At 44.1% G+C, this 22,202-nt stretch overlaps 1 long non-coding RNA gene across 2 annotated transcripts in view; it reads right to left on the bottom strand.

Moving 5' to 3' along the window:
- Window positions 1-19,056, bottom strand: part of LOC142015443 (uncharacterized) — a 61,901-nt gene extending 42,845 nt beyond the window's left edge. Inside the window, exons 1-3 of one of the 2 annotated variants that reach the window (XR_012646153.1) lie at window positions 18,606-19,056; window positions 12,706-12,845; window positions 10,771-10,915 (exon numbers count right to left, since the gene is read on the bottom strand). This is a non-coding gene — a long non-coding RNA (uncharacterized LOC142015443). Of the gene's footprint in view, window positions 1-10,770; window positions 10,920-12,705; window positions 12,846-18,605 lie in introns of both variants that reach the window. The other variant, XR_012646154.1, reaches the window with a different exon arrangement.
- Window positions 19,057-22,202: the final 3,146 nt, after the last annotated feature.

Here is a 22,202-nt window from a genome sequence, read left to right as displayed (position 1 = left end):
CCCCTCGGCTGAGGAACGACCGGCCCCGCGGAGGGCCACACGGCAGACCCTGTGCCTGCTACCGGCGGCGGCCACGGACCCCCAGCTGCTGGCCATCCTCCGCCGGCAGCTGGAGGTGTCGGAGCAGCACCTCCGGCTGCAGGAGCAGGCGCTGGCCTGGCGCAGGGAGGCATGGGGGGCCTATATGGAGACCATCAACCGGCTGGTCGACTCCCTGGCCCCCCATGCCGCGCCGGCCGAGCCACCGCCCACCATGCCCGCTCCTGCAGCCCCACCACCAGCTGCTCCAGCCATCGCCGGGCCGTCCGCCGTCACCCCACCACCTCCCCGCGAGGGCCACCGCGCCGAGGGACCCCTGGAGCCACCCGAGACTCGCCGGCGCCGCTACCTTCTGGTGGAGCCCGCTCCCACCCAGCCGCGGACCAGACTGCAGGCCCGGCGGAGCTCCCGGCCGGGCACGCCCACTGCTGGGCTGTAGGGGCGAGGGGCCCGGGACGTGGCCCCCCACCTTGTTGGACATACTTTTGTTGGACTGCTTTATTTTGGTGCCCCTGTTTGCCCTGTCCCCCCTCTGTAAATAGTTCGCCCCATTCTCCTCCCTGCTTTGCTTTTTTGTTGATGGTGCACACTTTTTTATTCGCTTTGTGGTTGTATTGTTTTATTTGTGCCCATCTTGATTTGCTTGAACGTTTGTCCCTCCTTCTTTTTGGTTTCTGTGTCAGATATTTATTTAAAAAAAAAAAAAAAAAAATTCGTTAAGACAAAAAAAACGTTTACGTTCACCCACAAGTTCGTGCTGTCATTTCTCCTGGACAAGGCGGGGGGGCGTGGTGGGGTGCTCCATGGTGTTGGCGTTGGGGCAGGAGTGTGGGGGAGGAAGGGGCGGGCAGTAGGGGGCCTGGCCAGAGTTCACCCCGCGGCCTGTTGCTCGAAGTGGGCCCGCAGGGCCTCCCGGACCCGGGTCCCCTCTGGGTACACCTGCCGACTGGGGGCAGCAGGTGGCTGCACATGTGCCCTGGCGGCCTCGGCGGCCCAGCCCTGAAGAAAGCTCTCCCCCTTGCTCTCCACGAGGTTGTGCAGGGCGCAGCAGGCACCCACAATCTGGGGGATGTTGTTGGGGCTGGCATCCAGGCGGGTCAGGAGACATCGCCAGCGTCCCTTGAGGCGGCCTAATGAGCGCTCCACCACCTGGCGCGCACGGTTCAGGCGCTCGTTGAAGCGCTCCTGGCTGGCGGAGAGGTGTCCTGTGTAGGGGCGCATGAGCCACGGCCGGAGGGGGTAGGCCGCATCCGCGAGGATGCAGAAGGGCATGGTGGTGTCCCCCAGAGGGATCTCCCGCTGGGGGATGTAGGTCCCCGCCTCCAGCCGGCGGCACAGGCCCGAGTTGCGGAAAACCCGGGCGTCGTGGGTGCTGGCAGGCCAGCCCACATAAATGTCCTGGAACCGTCCCCGGCTGTCCACCAAGGCCTGCAGGACGACTGAATGGTAGCCCTTCCGATTGAGGTATCAGCCGCCACTGTGGTCCGGGGCACGGATGGGGATGTGAGTCCCATCCAGAGCCCCGAAGCAGTTGGGGAAGCCCAGGGTGGCAAAGGCAGCGACAGTGGCCTGTGGGTCCCCCAGCCTCACGAGCCTGTGCAGGAGCATGGAGTTGATGGCACGCACGACCTGCCGAGAAAGCACATGGGAGAGCCCCAATGAGGGGTGAGCAGGCTGTGCGTGGCCCTGCCCTGCCCTGGCCCCCCTGCCCTGCCCTGCCCTGGCCCCCCTGCCCTGCCCTGCCCTGCCCTGCTCTGGCCCCCCTGCCCTGCTCTGGCCCCCCTGCCCTGCTCTGCCCTGCCCTGCCCTGCCCTGCCCTGCCCTGGCCCCCCTGCCCTGCCCTGCCCTGCCCTGCTCTGCCCTGCCCTGCCCTGGCCCCCCTGCCCTGCTCTGCCTCCCCTGCCCTGCCCTGGCCTGGCCTCCCCCTGTGGGTTCTCTTACCTCCATGAAGACAGCCCCGACGGTGGCCTTTCCGACACCAAACTGCTGCCCCACGGATCGGTAGCTGTCCGGAGTGGCCAGCTTCCAGACAGCGATGCCGACCCGTTTCTCCACAGGGAGGGCACGCCGCATGGCAGTGTCCCGGTGCCTGAGCGTGGGGGTGAGCCACTGGCAGAGCTCCAGGAATGTCTGGCGGGTCATCCTGAAGTTCCGGAGCCAGTGGTCGTCGTCCCACTCCCCAAGCACCAGCCGCTCCCACCAGTCGGTGCTGGTGGGGTAGCTCCACAGCCGCCGACGTGTGAGGCGGGGGGTGGAGCGGGGTGCTGCAGGGGTAGGGGCTGAGCCCTGCTGCCCTGGGGGCATCTCCTCCCCTGGGGCAAGAAGGTGCTCAGCTGCCCCCAACATGGCATGAGCCAGGGCAAGCCCTGCTGCTGCCGGGAGGGCTGGGTGGACCTCTAGCTGCTGCTGCTGCTGCTGCTGCTGCTGCTGCTGGGGATCCATGACTGCGGTGCTCGGGGTCTGTGTGCCTATATGGCTCCTCAGACTGCGTGCTGTGCAGGCTGAGTGTATGTGGGAGGGGCCCTTTAAGGGAGTGGCTAGCTGTTGCCCCGGAAGCGCTAGTCCGCCCGTTGACCCTGTCTGCAGCTGTGCCTGGCATCCCTATTTCGATGTGTGCTACTTTGATGTGTAGACGTTCCCTCGCTGCGCCTATTTCGATGTTGGGCTGAGCAACGTCGAAGTTGAACATCGACGTTGCCAGCCCTGGAGGACGTGTAGACGTTATTCATCGAAATAGACTATTTCGATGTCGCAACATCGAAATAAGCTATTTCGATGTTGGCTGCACGTGTAGACGTAGCCCAATAGTTGTGAGCCTTGAGTAAACAGTGCAATAGTTTAATCACCAGGGTGGCTGATATAGTCACTGCATTGGTTCACCTACTTGGAAAGGCTTAGGAAACTGAAAGCTAGGCATGACTTGAAGATTGCTCAAGGATGGAGACGTGGGAAGCAGCTTGCTCAACATTCCAAAACTGTGACTCGTACAATGGTGTATTAGGCCTCTATGGAACCTGCTGTTTCTGAGACAGGCAAGAACACTGGTCTTGGACCACTCTTTTCCTGTGGAAGGTGGAAACACTTTATCTAAAGAATAAACCAGCAGTCATGTAGCACTTTAAAGACTAAAAAAATAATTTATTAGGTGATGAGCTTTCGTGGGACAGACCAACTTCATTAGTCTTTAAAGTGCTACATGACTGCTGATTTGTTTTGTTAAAATACAGACGAACACGCTACCTCTGTGTTACTATCTAAAAGAATGTAACAGTCAGTGACAAACTATTCAAATTGAGCTACTTTGTACTAAATGTCATTTACAATGAACAAGCTCTCATTTTAATTAATTGCAACTGAAGTAGCTTAAGATTTTCTTTGCTCCAGTAGGTTCAATTGATTCAGAGTTTTAGGACCAGAAGGAATGATTAGATCGTCTAGTATGACCACCTGCATAGGTACATTATACCTTGTTACCTTTGAGCACGATACCTTATGTTTGGCTAAACCATATCTTCCAGAAAGGAATCCAGTCCTGATTTGAAGACTTATATGATGGCTCCTCCATCACTTTACTTGGTAGATAAAAACAAAAAGCAGTCAAGTAGCACTTTAAAGACTAGCAAAATAATTTATTAGGTGAGCTTTTGGGGGACAGACCCACTTCTTCAGACCATAGCCAGACCAGAACAGACTCAATATTTGAGGCACAAAGAACCAAAAACAGTAATCAAGGAGGACAAATCAGAAAAAAATGATCCAGGTGAGCAAATCAGAGTGAGGGGGCAGGAGGAAGGTCAAGAATTAGATTAAGCCAAGTATGCAGACCTGCCCCTATAGTGACTCAGAAAATTCCCATCCCGGTTCAAACCATGTGTTAATGTGCCGAATTTGAATATAAAAGCCAGCTCGGCTGCTTCCCTTTGAATAGCGGTGCGAAAGTTTTTTTTTCAGTAATGCGCATACTCTTAAGTCTTTAACAGAATGCCCCATTCCAATAAAATGTTAACTAACTGGTCTGTGGATCTGGAGTGTTTTGATGTTTGTTTTGTGCCCATTAACCCTTTGTCTAAGGAAGTTAGAAGTCTGTCCAATATACAAAGCATCTGGGCATTGTTGGCACATGATGGAATATATGATGTTAATTGAGGAGCATGAGAAAGTGCCCGTGATTCTGTGGGTAACCTGGTTAGGTCCAGTGATGGTATTTCCAGAGAAGATATGTGGACAAAGCTGGCAGCGGGCTTTGTTGCAAGGAAAGGTTCCAGGACTGGTATTCCTGGGGCATAGACTGTGGCTGTTTGTGAGGATGCTCATAAGGTTGGGAGGTTGTCTGTAGGAGAGAACAGGCCCGTCACCTAGGGCCTTCTGGAGTGTGGCATCCTAATTAAGGATAGGTTGTAGGTCTTTAATAATTTGTTGCAGTAGTTTGAGTTGGGGGCTGTAGGTGATGACCAGTGGTGTTCTGTTTGTTTTAATGAGCAATCATACTCATGGGCCTTATTTTGAGAATATTAGACATCTTTTTAAAAAAAAAGAGATTCAGGTACATTCCACTAACATATCTGTGTACTGTGATTGAGGTTGTCACCTTGGTATGGGAAGATAGCTGTAGCTAATTTAGATTCATACTGTACATTTATCATATGGTTCAGTGGATATGATTCTTCCCTTTTGAATAACAAAGCTAATTAACCTCCTACCAGGACTTGGACAGATACTTTAGTGTGGTCGATATCACTATCCAGAACAAGAACTCTGCACGGTTGGGGAGGTGTGTTTCTTCACAGGAAACAGTATGCTGAGTTTCCATCTGTCTATTTTCAGCAATTAACCAGGACATAAAAAAACCTCACAAGGGGAAAATAAATGGGGCAATATATTCAGCATTCCAGCGAATGATCCATCAGTGGCCCTAACCTGATGCTATAGTCTCTTCTCCCTCTTTTAGATGAGCACTCTTGTCAAAGGTAGAAAAACAAATGAAGAGAAGAGCCCAGCAGACTCAGAGGCCAGTGGAGTCTCTGTTAAACAGCCTAATCTCAATATGCCTCAATTTGTCTAATCCTTTATTTATTGCCTTTTGTGCAAAGGTCAGAATCTGCCAAAATTCCCCTTGTGGTCCCCCCTTTTTTTTCCCCTCTTTTACTCTCTCCATCTGGTTTGTGTAGATCCAAGTCATGGCCACTGTGGACCACTTTATCAGTTGACAGTTACTCTTTGGAAATGACTTTTAATCAGCCGAGAGCTTTGACAACGTGGGTAAGGAGAGAAATGTTTTGAAGGTTAAAGGCAAATAACTTGGGAAAAGCTAATCTGGCTAGCAGAAGAGTCAGGGCCATCTGTAGTGTGTGCAATACATGGGACAGCCAGCCAATTTTTCCCTCCAGCATTAGCCTGTTCGAAAGAAGTGCCAAGACTGTAGAGTTGCTGTGGAGCTTCTGTTTCCCACCCCCCATTTGGAATGAATGCTCAGTTCCCAATGTGTTAAGACAAATTCAGCACTACACACTAATAAAACACTGTGGGCTTGTCTATATTAGCCTGCTTTTTAGAAGGGGGCATGCTAATTAGACCAATTGGAGAATAGCAATGAGGTGCTGCGCTGCATATGCAGCACCTCGTTAGCATAAATTCTGCCACATGAACTTCAAAGTTTCTAACTTCGAAGCAGTGGCAAGCAGTGTAGCTGTGGGCACTTTAAAGTTCCTGCACTACTTCGAAGTTCTCTCACTCCCTTACCCTACACAAACCAGATGGAGAGGGTAAAAGAAAAAAAAAAAAGTGGACCGCAAGGGGAATTTTTGGCAGATTCTGACCTTTGCACGAAATGCAATAAATCAAGGATTAGACAAATTGAGGCATATTGAGATGAGGCTGTTTAACAGAGACTCCACTGGCCTCTTAGTCTCCCAAGGGAAATTCGAAGTTGTGCAGGTACTTTGAAGTGCCCACGGCTACACTGCTTGCCACCGCTTCGAAGTAAGCAACTTTGAAGTTTGCACAGTGGGAATTATGCTAATGAGGTGCTTCATATGCAGCGCAGCCCCTCATTGCTATTCTCTGATCGGGCTGATTGGCATGTCCGCTTCAACAGAGGGGTCTAGTGTAGACAAGCCCTGTGAGAAGCAAATCTAACACCAAAATGACTCTGTCCATCATCCTCCTTTGAAGCAGGGTCTAAATGAACTGTCCCCTGACAGCTAGCTGGAACAGGGAGAGACTTCAGGAGGAAAATTCAGTTACATGAACACATCAACTCTGTTTAAATATTCAGTGGAGAGAGTAGTGAGTTTATAAAGGGAAAACTGTGCTGAACCTACCCAAAATGAGGCAGTCACCCTCTTCTGAAAGGATCTTGTTAAGCCAGGTGCTAGAATACTAGAACCTTGTGAAAATAGGAAGAATTGGGACAGATATCCTAGACATCTCCCTAAGACTCCCAGGTCAGGTGTAACCTGTTCCTCCCCATCGGTCAAATATAGTCTTCATTAGGAGCATTTGATATTTTAAGTACCCATTAAACTGAAATCGCTTGTGGTGGAGCAGTGATTCTGCCCACCCTACTTTGAACTAAAATCACTAAGAGCCTGATTGACAGAGGTCACAGCTGCGGCAGGTGGCAGCCAAAGGTAACTGATGGGAGCCACCAGCGAAAGCTGCATGCAGCTGGCTGATGGGAGAGGCTGGGAGGGGGGTGACCAGGCAGTGAGGAACAGTGATTAATGGGGTGACCAAGCAATAAGGAACAGTGACTGTCAGGGTGACCAGGCAAGGAGTGAGATGCTACAGCTGGCCAGATGGCCAGCCACAGCAAGTGCTCAGATGGCAGGAGAAGCAAGGTGTTTTCTTCCCTGGGTGGGAGGTGAACTTATACAAATACACTTCTGAACCCAAAGTCCTCACTGACCAAGGACAAAAGATGTGGTTATAGCTACACTAGCCCCTTCTTTTCGAAAACAAGGTGGTAATGAGTGAGCTTGGAAGATGCTAATGAGGCATTTCCATGAATATGCAATGCCTCATTAGCATAATGGCAGCTGCAACAATTTGAAAGTGACACTTGAGAATTGTGCACTCCCCTGTAGACGAGGGCCTTTCAAAAGGACTCCCAGTCTTCAAAAGCCCCTTATTCCTAAAACCAAATAGGAATAAGGGGCTTTTGAAGATTGGGGGAGTCCTTTCGAAAGGCCCCTGTCTACATGAGTGGTGTGCCCTTCTAAAGTGGCACTTTTGAATGGCCACGGCTGCCATTATGCTAATGAAGCACTGCATATCCACGGTAGTGCTTCATTAGCATTCTCAGACCTCGCTCGTTACCATACCCCTTTTGAAAAGAAGGGGCTAGTGGAGGCATAGCCTGTGAGTGGGGAATAGTGGGGGAGCAAAGGGAGACACAATAAAGGAAGTTTTAATTGTAGAACTTAAACAGAGACACCACACTACTCTAGCCACACCACTCTGGGTTCTGCCACACCACTCAGGGTCCTGTGTCCTGCTCAGAGTTTTATATGTATAAATCCTGTTTATGGCATTTTCCCAAATTAATAAGAGGTGACTTCTCTCCTTTCATTAAGATTCTTTTCTATATTCATATTCTGTGCTTGTGAGTAGGGAAGTCCTGCCTCAGCTTTGACTGGGGTGGCATGTAATGTACCAGGTTACTGGGTAGGGGCTTGAGCCAGTTTTACGTTGCTTTGTTGAAAAGGAAGCCCTAGATATTGAAAAGTATCAGAGAGGTAGAATGAGTTAGTCTGTATCTGATGAAGTGAGTCTTTGCCCATGAAAGCTTATGCTCCAAACTATCTGTTAGTTTATAAGGTGCCAGAGGACTAGATACTGAATGAAGCCTGGTTGCTGCAGGCTCCACCTGGCAGAAGGACTACCTCCTTATTATTGGTTATGATTCAAGTGGATCCTAATGCAATTGTTGCCTTATTTTTCATGCCTAGGAATTAAAGTGACTATGAAATAATATGGATTGACTGCTAATTTATTTTCTATGATTCTTAGGTTTTGATTGGCTCATAAAAGAGAGACCACTGACAACCTGGTTTTGTTCTTCACAGGGTTTCTTAAACACAACTGAGACCAAAATAAATGAAAATCATTCTTCACGTAAGGTGCATTTTATTCACTCTTTGAGCATGTGTTAGCCTCCAGACTCCAATTCAGTACAATGCTTCTGCTCCCTTAGTTAGGGATTTCCTGGTGACATTTTCAAAAGCTGGATGTAGTTTAAAGTCTGTTCAAGAGCTTGTCATTCTCAAGCCCCCCTTCTGTTGCATGAATATCCTCCAGTTTAGTGCAATCTCCTGTTCTTTGTAGGAAATCAGCTACTCTCTCAGGCCACATCTACACTGCATTCTACTTTCAGAAGCAGAATGCAAATGGGTGAGATTGAAAATGCCAAGGAAGCATGGATTTACATCTCATGCCTAATTTACATAATCTTGCATGATCACACTTGTGGAAGAGGGTTTTCTGGAAGCAAAAACAGCTATTTAGACAGGGCTCCTTCCAAAACAAACCTCATTTTTGAAAGAACCCTGCTTCTGATTTTCCTTCTAGAAGGAGGGTTCTTTCAAAAACGTGGTTTGTTTTCAAAGGGACCCCATCTTACATGACTGTTTTTGTTTCAGGAAAAACCTTTTCCAGAAGTGAGATCATGCAAGAATAAGCAATGAGATATGTAAAACTATGCTTCATTGGCATTTTCAATTTTGCTCATTTGCATTCTTTCAAAAGCTGAATGCAGTGTAGATGTAGTCTCACAGGTATAGGGTGACCATCTCTCCTGTTTTTACTGGGACAGTCCCTGAGTTAAGCTGCCTGACAGGTGTCCTGACTATTATAAGAAAATGGGCAAATTTGTCCCGCGTTTTGCAGGGTTTCTGTTCCCTGGCACCTGGTGTCTCAGGGCTGAAGCTCCCACTGCCAGAGAGCTCCTTCACGGGGCAGCTGCTACGTTTCTTGGCACCCCACAATGGCAGCTCCCACTGCCATTGAGCTCTGCCTAGGAGTGGCTGCCTCATTCCTGGTGTCCCACACCTAGGGGAAACAGCTTCCACTGCCACAGAGCCCCTCCAAGGGGCAGATGCTTCATTCCCCAGAATCCCATGCCTCAGGAAGCAGCTTCTGCTTTGTGGAAGCTCCTTTGTGGGGCACCTGCCCTATTCCCCAGCAAAAAGCCTCTGTTGCCAGGAATCCCCATTCTCTGCTCCCCCACCCCATCAGGAGGCTGCAGCATCCCCTAGCGTTGAGGAGCCCTGACATGGACAGCAGCCCCCCATCCCTGGAGGCCAGTGTCCCGTATTTGCCATAGAGCAATGTAGTCACCCTACTGAGTGTTGGCTAGTCCCAAGCCTTTCAGCTGTTAATGGGCAAACCACCCACTTACTTAGATATCTAGGCCTTTTTTAGCCAAGGATTCCAGTGGGCTACCTAGACAACATTAGGAATCCTACACTAGAATACAGTTTTTTTTTTAAAAATAACATTTTACATGTGGTTTCTGCAAAGATTTTGCATAAATATGTTGGTTTTTTTTCCCATCAGGGAAAATCAAACTGATTTTTTTGGTGTGCAATATGTCAATATGAATTGAAACGTCTTAGTTTGGCTAAATGAATCAAAATGTTTTGATTCAGGATCAGTGAAATGTTCCCTGACTGAAGAAATGATCAGAATCTCTCTGCTCCATAGTACCTCTTTTGTGGGAGGGGGCCGTGTAAACTCGCTTCTGGCACCCGATTGGTTATGGATAATGAGCACCTTGTAGTTGTCCTGTAGTGGCAGTCGCTACTTTATTTTCATTCTCGGGTGACTCTTCAGACACTCCTCTTCTCTTGTGATGTGGCTTAGCCCTCCATCTTAATCACAAAGTTACTTAATCACAAAGTTACTTAACCCCTTCTGGGGTTTAGCTCGATTTCTGTATGGTTTCTGCAGCACCACAGCCTTGAGATCAGCACAGGCTCATACTGCATCATGGCAGCATCTCTGTATGACTAAAGAATTGTAACCATCCCATCATCCAAAAGGTATCTGTGCCTTTTGAGACTTCTGTCATCCTCAGCTTCCCTGGATTTCATTCTCAGCTTCTTTCAGGGTTTATCCCACGACTAGAAAGATCAGAGTACAGATTGAAAATCTATAGTCCGGCACACTCTTTTTCTGGCAGTATCTGTAATCTGGTGTGATTTTAGTTAACCAGATGACCATTTATCAAGGGTGTGGCCAAGTTTCCTCTGGCCCCTTAATTTTACAGCCACCTGTTCTCGTTCTGTGTTCTGTGCTGTTGATTAGCTCTAATTTACCCCTAAGTGTCTCCTAAGAGCTCGATATGCAGTGGAAGCGTTGTCAGTGCTGCTAGACAATATTGACCTCCCGTCATCCAGCAAACTCTGATGGTACAGGCCAGGTCCCAAGGGTGCTGGACTAGAGACGTTCAACCTGTAGTCATCCTCCAGACTGGTTTCCAAGGAACACTGTTCTCAGTTTCTGCTGGACTCCATTCCTTTTGTCCCTCTTCATGCATTGTGGAGCACTGGATAGTGAACATCCTGCAGATACTTAGGGCCTTTTACAGGAGCCTATTTGATGTGGTTCTGCTTCAGATTAAGCACTCCCAACCTTTTTATGAGGCTTGTATGTCCATTAAAGCATTTGCTGACCCTTTTAGCCTCAACCCTTCAGGTTGGTAGGTAACTGATTATGTTCTATGGGTCTTACCTCTTCTCTCCTGAAAGGCAGAAGGTTCCTCATGTCTGTTTTCTCATCTTTGGGCTGGGCTGACCGATTGGCTACATATTGCCCAATTTCTTCTGTGGTTAGGCTGCTGTGGCACGTTAGGGGAGACTTGATCAGGCTTCAGAATCTGACTTATAGAAGGGGACAGAAGCATGAGACACCTGAAATACTCACCACAGCCATTCAGGCAGACGGTCCAATATTAATTCAAAACCAAAATACTTTGATCTGAGAATGCTGAAATATTTTGTTCTGATAAAAAATGTGGAAAGGTCAACATTTCTGAGTCTAAATGTATCTCAGATTTCTGTTACACAAAAAGCTCTTTTTTGACTTTTTTTTGTCCTTGTTCGGAATAAAAATAAATGTCAAAATATATATTCATATATTGGTCTAAAGCTGGAATTTCTGAATTTTGCTGAACTCCTTGTCAGTCTGTAGGCTCCTTGGATGCCTTAGAAATTTTATATCCAGAAAAGGTATGTACTGCTAGCCAGTAATCCTGCCACCTTAACCTCTACAACTTTACTTTTTTTGCAAAGAAGGAATTTTTAAAAGCTCCCTTTAAACATTACAGCACAGTTACAGCTGTTTGGAAACTGTAGCTGAGATTCTTATCCCCAGAATGTACGCTATGCAGTTTCTGCAGCACCACAGCCTTGATATTAGCACAGACTCGTACTGCATCATGGCTGCATCTCTCTGTAACTAAGCAATTGTAAATAAGAGAAAATAGAATTCTGGGCAGATATTTTGCCAACAGAGTGCAGCTTTGTCTAGTGACTTGAATACCCAGGTGCGTGGTGTGGTCAGATATAAAACAGTTGGAGAGAGTAGAGTTGCCTTCCTTTTATCCATTGGCCAAATTTTGCCCACCCCAAAACCACAGTGGCCCACAAGTCCACTGACTGGGGGCAGAGGACAAAGCCGGGGTTTCTGATTTGCCGCTGGAGCACTGTGATTGAAGAGCACTGAGGGCAGGTGGCATGCCATGATCCAGGCAGTGCTGAGGGCTGGTTAGACCGAGCCTCACCCCTTCCATCTAAGGCCCTGCCCTTTCCAGAGGCACAGAGCAGGACATGCCCCATCTTACCCAGGGGTACAGCAAGGCTGTCAGTCCCCTGGGGGCACCTTAGTAGGCCCTTTGGTCTGAATCTTTGCACAAATTTGACAACTGAAGTAGGGCGATAGTGGCTGCCTAACATAAAGTACTAGTTGCCAGTAGCCATAGAAAGGCTATCCTGATCAGGAGAAAGCACGTGTCTTTACTGGCACTTTCCATTTACCTATACCTGACTTTTTCTGTGCTGATTCTCACCAGAGACCTTATTGTTCACGCTAGTTAAAGTAATATTCACCCAGATAAGTAATGCACCAACCCATCTGCATCAAAATAACATTCCAGGTCTAATTTTGCGTCGTCTTTATCCTGAAATATCCACTGTAGTACCATTGTCATCTCTTGGAATATGCCTTCATGTATAGGACTATTCTTAGTGTTACAGTATAGTGCCCCTCATCTCAAAATAGTGGCACATGAGCAATGAATAATTCCTTAGATCTGAAGATTCAGAGTGGGTAAGTATCAGAGAGGTAGCTGATTTAGTCTGTATCTTCAAAAGCAACAAGATAAGAATAAGGAGAGCCCTGCATATCTGCAAATATTTGCTTTATATTTGCAGATATCCTCATCTGCAGATGTGGTTGTGCATATCATTTTTGCACATACAAATGGGGCTACAAATTTTGTATCCAGAGCCCGGGAAATTTATGGAGATCCATGGATATCTGAATCTGCAAAAGCCAGTGCAGATATCTACAGTTCATTTCAGTAGATGCAGATAGAAATGTTGCATCTGTGCAAGACTCTATGGATTAGCAGCCAAAGCATAAGTCGTTTCTTAGCGCAATGCAAACCTTTGGGCCTCTGAGCCTAGACTCCAAAGCCATGCATAGAGAATTTCTTCTAGTGCTTTGCTTCTTTGCTTCCTGATTCAAGATGGTTCAGGTGTGGAATGCAGGGGCAGAAGAAGGGAGGGCAAGGGCAGAGCAGGCGGCTACGAAGAGAAAAATAACACTCAGTGAACTTATGGAACTCTGTGGATGGTTGCGTGTGTGTTCTGGGTGACCGAAGTTCAGTGGGTTTTCATCATATTGAAAACACCTCTTTCTCTAGCGGAAAGCTTGGAAGATATCGATTGTTAGTAACGTTAATATACAGTGATTTCACTCTTCACACAAATATAGATGAATATATATTGTAATGGTTGAAATTTATGGTCAGGGAAAATAATGCTAATTGAGAATGTATTAGAGTTTGAGTTGACTAAAATTTTGAAGTGATGTTAAAAGTTTGTGTTTTAATGATTATAAAGCTTGAACTTTTGATACTCAGTGTTAGCTGTCATAATTTTTTACAGCTGTGTGCATTTCAATTGATAAAAAGATAAAATGCTTAAAATAAAAAAAAAAAACAAAAAAAAAACTGTCCATTATATAAAAAATCAAATTCTGCCAAGCCTATTCGAAACATGTGGAAGAACTTCCTACAAAGCCCCACCAACATTTTCTGGGCTTTCTGTATGACTAATTATTTTTTATTTCTCTGTCATTGCCTCTAAAGCTCTCTGTCCCACATGTGGGTGCAATTAAACTTATGTTTAGAAGTCTTTTGAAAGCACTTGATTTGGAGGCCCTGTTCTGTACTTTACAGACATAACTCATCCCTAAAATGTGTTCTCCAGTACACTCACTCACTTATATTCTTTATGGAAATGTACTTTTCCCCTTTTTGAACCAGCTAGTCATATTGAACTAGCTGGAATGAACACAGATGGCAGTAAAGGCCATGAGAGAAACTAACAAAAATCCTCTTAAATATATTCAGCCTCCTCCAGTGCACAAAAGCATGCTAGCAGAATAAAAAGAAGAAGAAAAATAAGAGCAGGGCAGAGTGCTGGAGAAGAGCCGGAGGTTATTTACTGTGTCTTTAGTCCCATGTCCAAAAATGTAAAAGGCAGTTGACTGTACTGTAAATTAGACACTGTTAAGATGGAGGCATGAGTTATGACTGAGCTGTATATGGCCCTGTTTATGTCTGGCAGAATGAGCTGCCTGAGGGGGCCATGTAGTGTTTATCAAGTTCTGAATATGAAAATGGCAAGATGTCAAGCCCTGCCAGGAGAGAGAGTTCTGAAAAAGAAAAATTACAGAAGCTCAGAGAGCGTTTTCTAATCTCCAAGATGGTGGGTTTTGGTGAGGATCCTGCCATTTGCTTGAAAACTTGGCCACTTAAGGAAAATGGATCTACCATTGTTGGACAAAGTAATCTAGGTAAATCATATAATGTTTAAAATTACTCATTAAACTGTGAAGACTGGTGTTTGAGTCATAAAACCAGACTTTGTTTAACAAAGTTAGTACATTTTAAGCTTGTTCTGTCCTTAGGCTTAATAAAACCAGAGCAATGAATGATTGCAGAATTGAAAACAGATTGGCTTACATTTTAGACCACATCAGGTTTGATTTAGCCAATATATCAATTTAGATTTTTATGGCAATTGTATGGAAAGTGCTTTTGAACAATATGCCAGTTTTATCATTACACTGCACAGAAGGTCTTTAAACTACCTTGAGATGCCAAGTAATTAGTTTCATGTGCTTCTTGGTACCTGTAGTTGATCATTACTATAGGAAAAAAAATGTTGGAAGTCTGAACAGATTGACTTTTCTTCTCGCCACAAAAATAAATTGTAAAAATTCTATGTTGCTAAGAAACTTAGAGTGGGATTTGTGTCTGAAATGCCCAGTGCACTGGAGACTTTGGCAATGTTGATATGTCAGGATCTAACTTCTTTCTTTCCACTAGTCCTTCCAGCTCAGCAGGAACATTTCCAATACCCTGACTGTGCTTCATCCTATTTTGCTAGGATCCCAGGAGATTTTACAGGATAAGCAGTGTTGAGTAGTTTTTGTGCTTCAATAGAAGCTTTCAGAAGAGCTATTTAGAGGCTGCAGGAAGTTGTGCTGGTGACTCAGTAGTTCTCACTTTGTCATGATTGAACTGATACCCCAGCATGGTGCCAACAGGTATTGTACTACTTGGGTGATATCACCTTTCAGAGGAGAAGTAAATCATTAGGGTCAAAATGCTCAAAAGGCATGATTCGTTTTGGTTGTCTTGTTTCTTGGGTGTTTAGTATGAGAAACGTACAACTTGATTTTTGTAAGGTCTGAGCACCCATTGTGAGCTGCAGGTGTTGTACTCCTCTGAAAACCTGGTTTTCTGGCACTCAGTCAGTGGCCACATCTGAAAATATGGACACATGTTACCAGTTTGGCTTCTTTTTTTGGGGGTGGAGAGGAGTTAGAAGGGAAGGGGGCTGATGAGGATGAAGAATGTTAACCACTCCTACTTTGGTAATTCTAAAGCTAGTTAAATAATGAAGATGATATGTTAATTTATTTTTAGGTTGATGACAAATATCAATGTGTATGATGCACATTAATCAAATAAATAATTATAAGTTTGCTGAATACAAAACTGATTTATTCATAAATAATTTATTCATCAGTTGGTGGGGAAAATGTGTTGTGTGAAATATTCTTGACTTCCATGACTGAGTGAAGTATTCTTGATGGCTATTCAACCAAATTACATTCTGCCTGGTGTCTATATTGCTCCCCGTAGTTTCAGTGGGATAAGGTATTACTTAAAAAGGTGAATACTGCAAAACATTTTCCAACAAATATTCAGTGAGTTATTTTAATGAAATTGTTCTAATACTCTTTTTTGTTCTCTTAACTTTTTTCTATGCAAATTAAAAAACAGTATATTGAGTTTACAAGCAATAAACATGAGTTCAGGAAAACAGCCCTATTTCAGAGAGGTATTTGAGCCACACACTTAAGGCCTGCAACTATCAATGGAACTTAAGTACGTATTTAAGTGTTTCCAGATGTGGGTCCTTTTAACTAAATATTGGAGTGAAATGCTGAATACAAATTTTGAACTTGTAGTCAAAAGTATTAACATTGGAAACAAAATTCTAGTATTTGTATTTGTCCAGTTGGGAACTGAAATAATATGTGACTTCTGTGTCCAGTCACACAAAAAAGTTTACCTTTTGGGTAGTACTTGCAATAAATTGATTCAGAACAAGAACGTTTTACCAGAGTTGCTTTTCAAATAAGCATTTGGTGTTTTTATCTTGCTCCACATAGGCTCTGTCTACACTAGGAAGTTCTTTCGAAAGATTTTTTTAAAGGGGGCTCTTTTGAAAGAGCCCATGGAGCATCTACGCACGAAAAGCGTTTTTTCGAAAATACATCAAAAGAATGTGGTGCTGTTTTAGAAATTGCTTTTCCTTTCCCATTACAGAAAGAGCATCCCCTTTTGAAAGCTTCTTTTGAAAGAAGATGTGTAGACGCTCTGCAGGGCCCTTCTTTCGAAAGAAGTCTTCATTTTTGATCCCTGGCCTGTTCTTTTAAAAGAGCAGGGGCTCTGTGGAAGCTGCCTTTTGAAAGAGCAGATCACTCCTTTTGATCCGCTTTTCTGTGTGTGGATGCTTTCTTTTGAAAGAAATCTTCTGGAAGAGCTTCTTTCAAAAGATCTCTGTAGTGTAGACGTAGTCTCAGTCTACAGTTGTTGTAGAGGAAACTTTTCACCTTTGTACAATTTGTCTTAATGTCGTTAGGTTTATTATTATTATTTCAGAAATGAAACCTGAACTTTCTCTATGGTTCTGATTGTTCTAGGAAATCTCTGACCTTAGTCTCCTCTTTCCAGATCCACCTTGCACACTTCCTGGTGGAGTTCAGGACCTGCGCTTGCCACAATGAGTAAGCAAAATTTAATTACCAATTTGATGATGCAGGGTTTTAACTCTGGCAAAGAGGCTGGAATAGGAAAAAAGCCTGGCATCCCTGTGTGGGTTGTCTATCACAGGGGTCAGCAACCTTTCCGAGGCGGAGCGCCAAAATTTGACCTTTGAACCTCTATGTACAGTCTGAGTGCTGGTGACATTTTTTTAAAGTCTCTAATAGTCCTGCTTACAATATCTGCATTAATAAACAAACTAAGATGCAGAGCTTTACCATTTAGGTGGTGGTTGGTAGCATTAGGTGGTCTTCTGTTAATCCACAGGTAGCATGGCTTTGAGCGAGATCCCAGCTGCACGGGGGAGGATGGGTGCGGCTAAGCTCCCACCTTGGATGCCGATGAAAATTGGCTCGCATGCCACTCTTGTCACCCATGCCGGTGGTTGCTGACTCCTGATCTATCATATTTAATGTGATAATGTTGCTACATCTTGCATGAAATGTTATTGTAATCTATGTATATGCAACAGTGACTGCGCTATCCTGCCTTCTCTCTCCACTGTTTACCACTGTCCTCTGCTGGATAAATCAGGACATATTAACTGTGTGCCATATGTGCTATGTGCCAACAGCTAGATGCAGTTTTCTTTGACTTTAAGTAACAGAGAACTGTGTTTTACAGACACTCATTGTCATGAGTAGCTATGTTCCGCTTACTGTAAAATTCCTAGGTGGTTATGGATATGTTAATTTTAAAAGGGGTTGTCGTTTTCTTCCCGCAACCTTGCAAGATGACCAATATCAGTACTTGGAATCTCTTTAAAATAATTCTGCCGAGGGGTTTCCGAGCATTGACTTGACCATTTGGCTTCTCTCTATGCTAGTTTATATTGGCTGCTGTGCTTCTGATAGCAACAAAAGGGTGTGAGCCTCAGAAGATTAAAAATCATTAGGAAAGTTGAGACCGGCACCTGAAAAATTTTTAAAGTTATAGAATATGACTAAAAACTGAAGTGACATTTCATTTCCTTACTAAAACAAACATAGATCCTTTGTTCCTTCTAATGGCAGATTTGAGTGCACACTAAAATGAGGTAGACATAAACTGTGGGGAGAAAGGCAATTTACTCAGAATGATATGATTTTTTTTTGTTAGGATATAAAATTTCTGACATTTACATTTCATAAAAAATTGATCCTCAAAATGGTCACTGGTCTCATTGACCATGAGGACATTGCTCCAGAAGTGGATACAGTATGCCCTGCTCCTTTGAATAGTGTCATCCTCAATCTGTAGTTCTGTATTATTTTCTCTTTTTTAATTAAATGTAGTTACATTGTGCTTGTTCAAAGAGCATGAGAGGTAGACTGAGAATAGGCAAATCAAAGCTGTGATTCATTTTATGCATGTACACTTCAGAGGTGTTGAAGCCTCACCATTATTTATTGATTCATGTCGTACTTTCCCTAAGGCTCAGAAAAAATGAGCCCTCTGTGGTGAGGTGATCTGCAACTGTTATAATAGCACATGAATGCTACCTAAGAGTTGAGGGGCTACAGGAGTGAAATATATATATATATATATATATATATATATATATATGCAATTAAACAAGTAGGGAATTTTAGGCAGAGAGAACCTAATTCCCATACTATAATTCAGCCAGGCTATCATGGCACAAATCATCAAAAGAACTGCATACTATTAAATACTAGGCATATAGTCATACACTTCATTTTATCTTTCTTTCAAAAGGCAGCATCACCGGTAGAATGATGTTGATGTTGACAGAGAAGAGCACCATGCCCTCCATTACTCTTCCCTGTAGCATCTTGCTTTTTCTTCCAGGCTGTCTCATCCAGCGATAAGCCTGGTTAAACCCTGCTTAGTTTGTAAAGTGTAACAAGACGGCAGCCTGAAAGGGTCTGGTTGAAGTCGCTCTGAACTTTCTTTCCACCTCCCTTCCTTAGGGCAAGAACATGGCTTAGGTGCTTACCTTGCAGTGAGTTGGAACAGGGTCTCAATTTTCTTCTTTCCACTGCATACCGGTGACTGTTTTTTTCAGTAGCTTTCTTTTCTTCATAGCAGATGCCAACTTGGCATAATGCAAACTTCCTCTGAACTAGATACCACTGCTTTTTTCCTAGACTGGTGAACAGGGAGTTTTTATGTGAGCAAGTGCAGCTGGAATCCTCTTAACCCCCTCTCCCCTCCCTGGGGCTAGAGAGTATTATCTCTTTGACACACCACAGGCTGCTGAACCATGGAGCAAGACCGTAGTCTCCTGCCAAAAGCGAGCTTTGCGCACAGCAGTGCGATGTACCACAACTAAAATCCTGAGCTAACTTGAAACTAATACTTGATTCAATTAGATTAATATCCGCTGCTCAATTCTGCATAGTAGCTATGCATGTAATCTGGTTGAAATGATGCATGACATACAAGACAGCCACCCATCTCACTTCCATTTTGATTTCCTTTGGCAGTTAATAGAAGTGAAATCTGACGCCCCAATCTAAAAAAAGAACATTAAGATTTCTCCTCTCCCTGCATTCCCTTTGAAACTTTTTTTCTGTTGCTTCGTTCAGATAATGTAGCCATTTAGGAAGCAGCCGTCACAGTGGTCTTAGAATCATTTACATTTTTAATGTTGAAAGGCAATAAAATGCCATTGTTGCCTATTGGAGTGTTAATGTTCTCTTATTATGTTTCGGCTATAAAGAACGGCTGCATTGTCTGTTTGTTTGTAAGGAAACTTGTTGCTAAGCACAAAGAAAAATGAAAAAAAAAAGTGCTCAATTTACTCCAAACTGGTTAAATTGTTAGGGTACCAAAGAATCACTTTCCTCGAGAAGGTAGTTTAGATGTGCATTAATAACCACATTTTAAATTGTCTGTTTCAGCATTAGATCTTTAACTGCTTTAAAGATGTGGGTAAGCATTATTGGTCCCAAATTTACAGTTAGAAAAACTAAAGCACAAAGATTAAATGACTTGCCCAAGATTACACAAGTCAGCAGAGCTTTGATTAGAACCCAGGTTTCCCTGGCTCTGGCACATCTTCTGATCTTGGCTGAAGGATGTTGTACTTTCTGTTACTTTTCCCTAGTTAACCTTTCTGCTGTTTTCTGAATCCCATTTCTTTCTCACACCTTCAGACAATAACAAAAAAAAAATTGAATTTCATTAAAGCTTGCTTTTGCACTCCCTGAAGCCAATGCGAATTTCACACTAAGTTCAGTGGAAGCAGGTTCAGGCTTTACAGTAAAAAACAAAACCAAACCAAACCAAAACAAAAAAAAACCTCTACAATAAAAGAAACCATGCTAAATAAATATGATTACCGTGTATTATACATAATATTTCCAAGGGAATATTTGAATCACTTTGAAGCTTTTTGATTCTTACACGATTTGGTCAATCCTCTTCTCATGTGCATATGGTAAAAGGCCAAAAATAAGAGGGCTCACCTATGGTTATTTTTTTACTAATTCATTTTCAGAGATTGCTTATATGCAGTGTCTAAAAACTCATTTTATTGTGCATCTCTCCCACTTTCTACCTCCTCCTCAACCCCAACCCAAGTGCAGAGGTGGGACAGTGGAGCAATGTGGGAGTTGTTTGGGTCGGTTGTTAGAGATGATTCAAGCAATGCAGAGCCAGCAGAGAGAGCACAAGAAATCTAACCCCTATATACTGCTTTGTAACTGTGACTGTGTTAAAAGTATTGTGATAAAGTTACTAATGTCATGGCTCCAGGTGAAACATTTACATTTGTAGTAATAGTGGATTCTTTAACAAAACAACTGGAAACAGATGGACATTTGTTTGACATTATGGCACACATTTGGACATTTCTGTAAAGTGGACTAAGGGGAGATGCATTTGCATAGGCCTATTTTTGCTAACTTTAATTTGGCTAACACACGTGACAAACCAGCTAAGTTATGGGGACATGGGATTTAGCATGGGCTAACCACTCCAGTACAAGCCAGCTGGTAATCCTATGCACAAAGCTGTGCTTCTAGCCTTTGCTAATGCCAACAACACTTCATCTTCACTACTGTTGTTCCCTGCCTACCTTTATTAGTGTACTGCATTAAAGCTAGTCTGGGTATGGCTGCATGCACTTCAGTTACCCTTTGTGATGTAGACACACTCCAAGTAGCCTTATAGTCTAAAAGAGCAAGAAACATACTAGAAAAAAAACTATCACATCCTGTTTGTGAATGAGAACATAATGCTGATTTGTTCCCTCTATTGGCCATCTCAGTGAGGACTGGATTACTTGGCATGTCCTAAGCCAAGTTTCTGAAATTTAAATGGAAGGCAATAATACCTAGGAAGATATCTTCCAACAAAACTTCTGTTGACAGACTGCAGCCAGACATGAAAGCAGGTTGCTCTGTCGTTCTGCTCTGTCGACAAACAGCAGCCAGAACTGCCCAGCCTTTCTCTTGAAAGAACAGTGAACTGGAAGCACATCAGACAGGGTTCCCGGTGACAAGTAAGACCCGTCTGTTGACGGAGCATCTACACGGCTTTTTTGTTGACAGATTCTGTTGAGAAAGGCATTCTGCCTCATGGGGGAGAAGCAGAAGGCTGTTGACAAAAATCCCATGTTCTGTTAGGTTACTGTTGACAGCAGGCATTTTTAGTGTGGATGTGCCACGAGTTTTGTCGACAAAACTGGGCTTTTGACAAAACTCTCTAGTGTAGATGTAATCACAAGCTGCAGTTTGTGGTGCACAACATAGGTAAAGTGATGTAGCTCCTCTAGTGGAGACACAGTTATATGGCTATAAAATTGCTTGTGCATGTGGCATATTCCAGCACAGGAAGGAGACTGTGCTATATTGATACAACGCACCTTTAGCTGGTACAACTGTTTTTACAGTAGGGATTCTACTGGTATAATAATGTCTATAAATAATTACACCCTTAAGTAAAATAGGGTTTTGTGCCAACTTAACTATCTCAATAACGGACATCATTAACTTGAAGCATGAACTGCATTTGCTAGCCTTCTCAGGGCCTGTCAGAGAGGCTGCCTAAAGGGATTCCTAATGGACAAAATCTGGCCAACAGAGTTCTAGCTCATCTGATTGTTTCTGTGTTGTTGACTTGTTTTCCTGTATGTTTGTCCCTTATCCTTCCTCAATCCATTATTCAGCAATGGGTTTGGGGAAAGGGAGGGTTCACTCTTATTTTCTGAAACAGTTACTCATGTTTTTAGTTACTTACCCAATCAGTTCCCCCATCCTCATCAAAATGATCAATGTTCACAGTAAACTGAAATACAATAAGAACCAAACATGTTTCTGATTAGCATTCAGCCTATTCTCCCAATAAACATTGTAGAAATGGAAAGTATTGTTATTACTAGATGTTCTGTGTCTCAGGGACATGAGTGTGAGGTGGCAGTTGCTACGGAAACTAGTACAAAATTGTTATAAACAGCAAATCTCCTTATAAGACAGCTGTCACTGCTGACACATAGATTTGGTCTCTCCTCATTTGTGAGGCTCTCTTTTTAAAATAAGTACAAAGTTCCTATGTTTTCCATATTTATGATGGGACTTTTCCTTTGTCA

Source organism: Carettochelys insculpta, chromosome 6, assembly GCF_033958435.1.
Source record: "Carettochelys insculpta isolate YL-2023 chromosome 6, ASM3395843v1, whole genome shotgun sequence".
NCBI lineage: Eukaryota > Metazoa > Chordata > Testudines > Carettochelyidae > Carettochelys > Carettochelys insculpta.
This window is presented reverse-complemented; position numbering and strand designations above follow the sequence as displayed.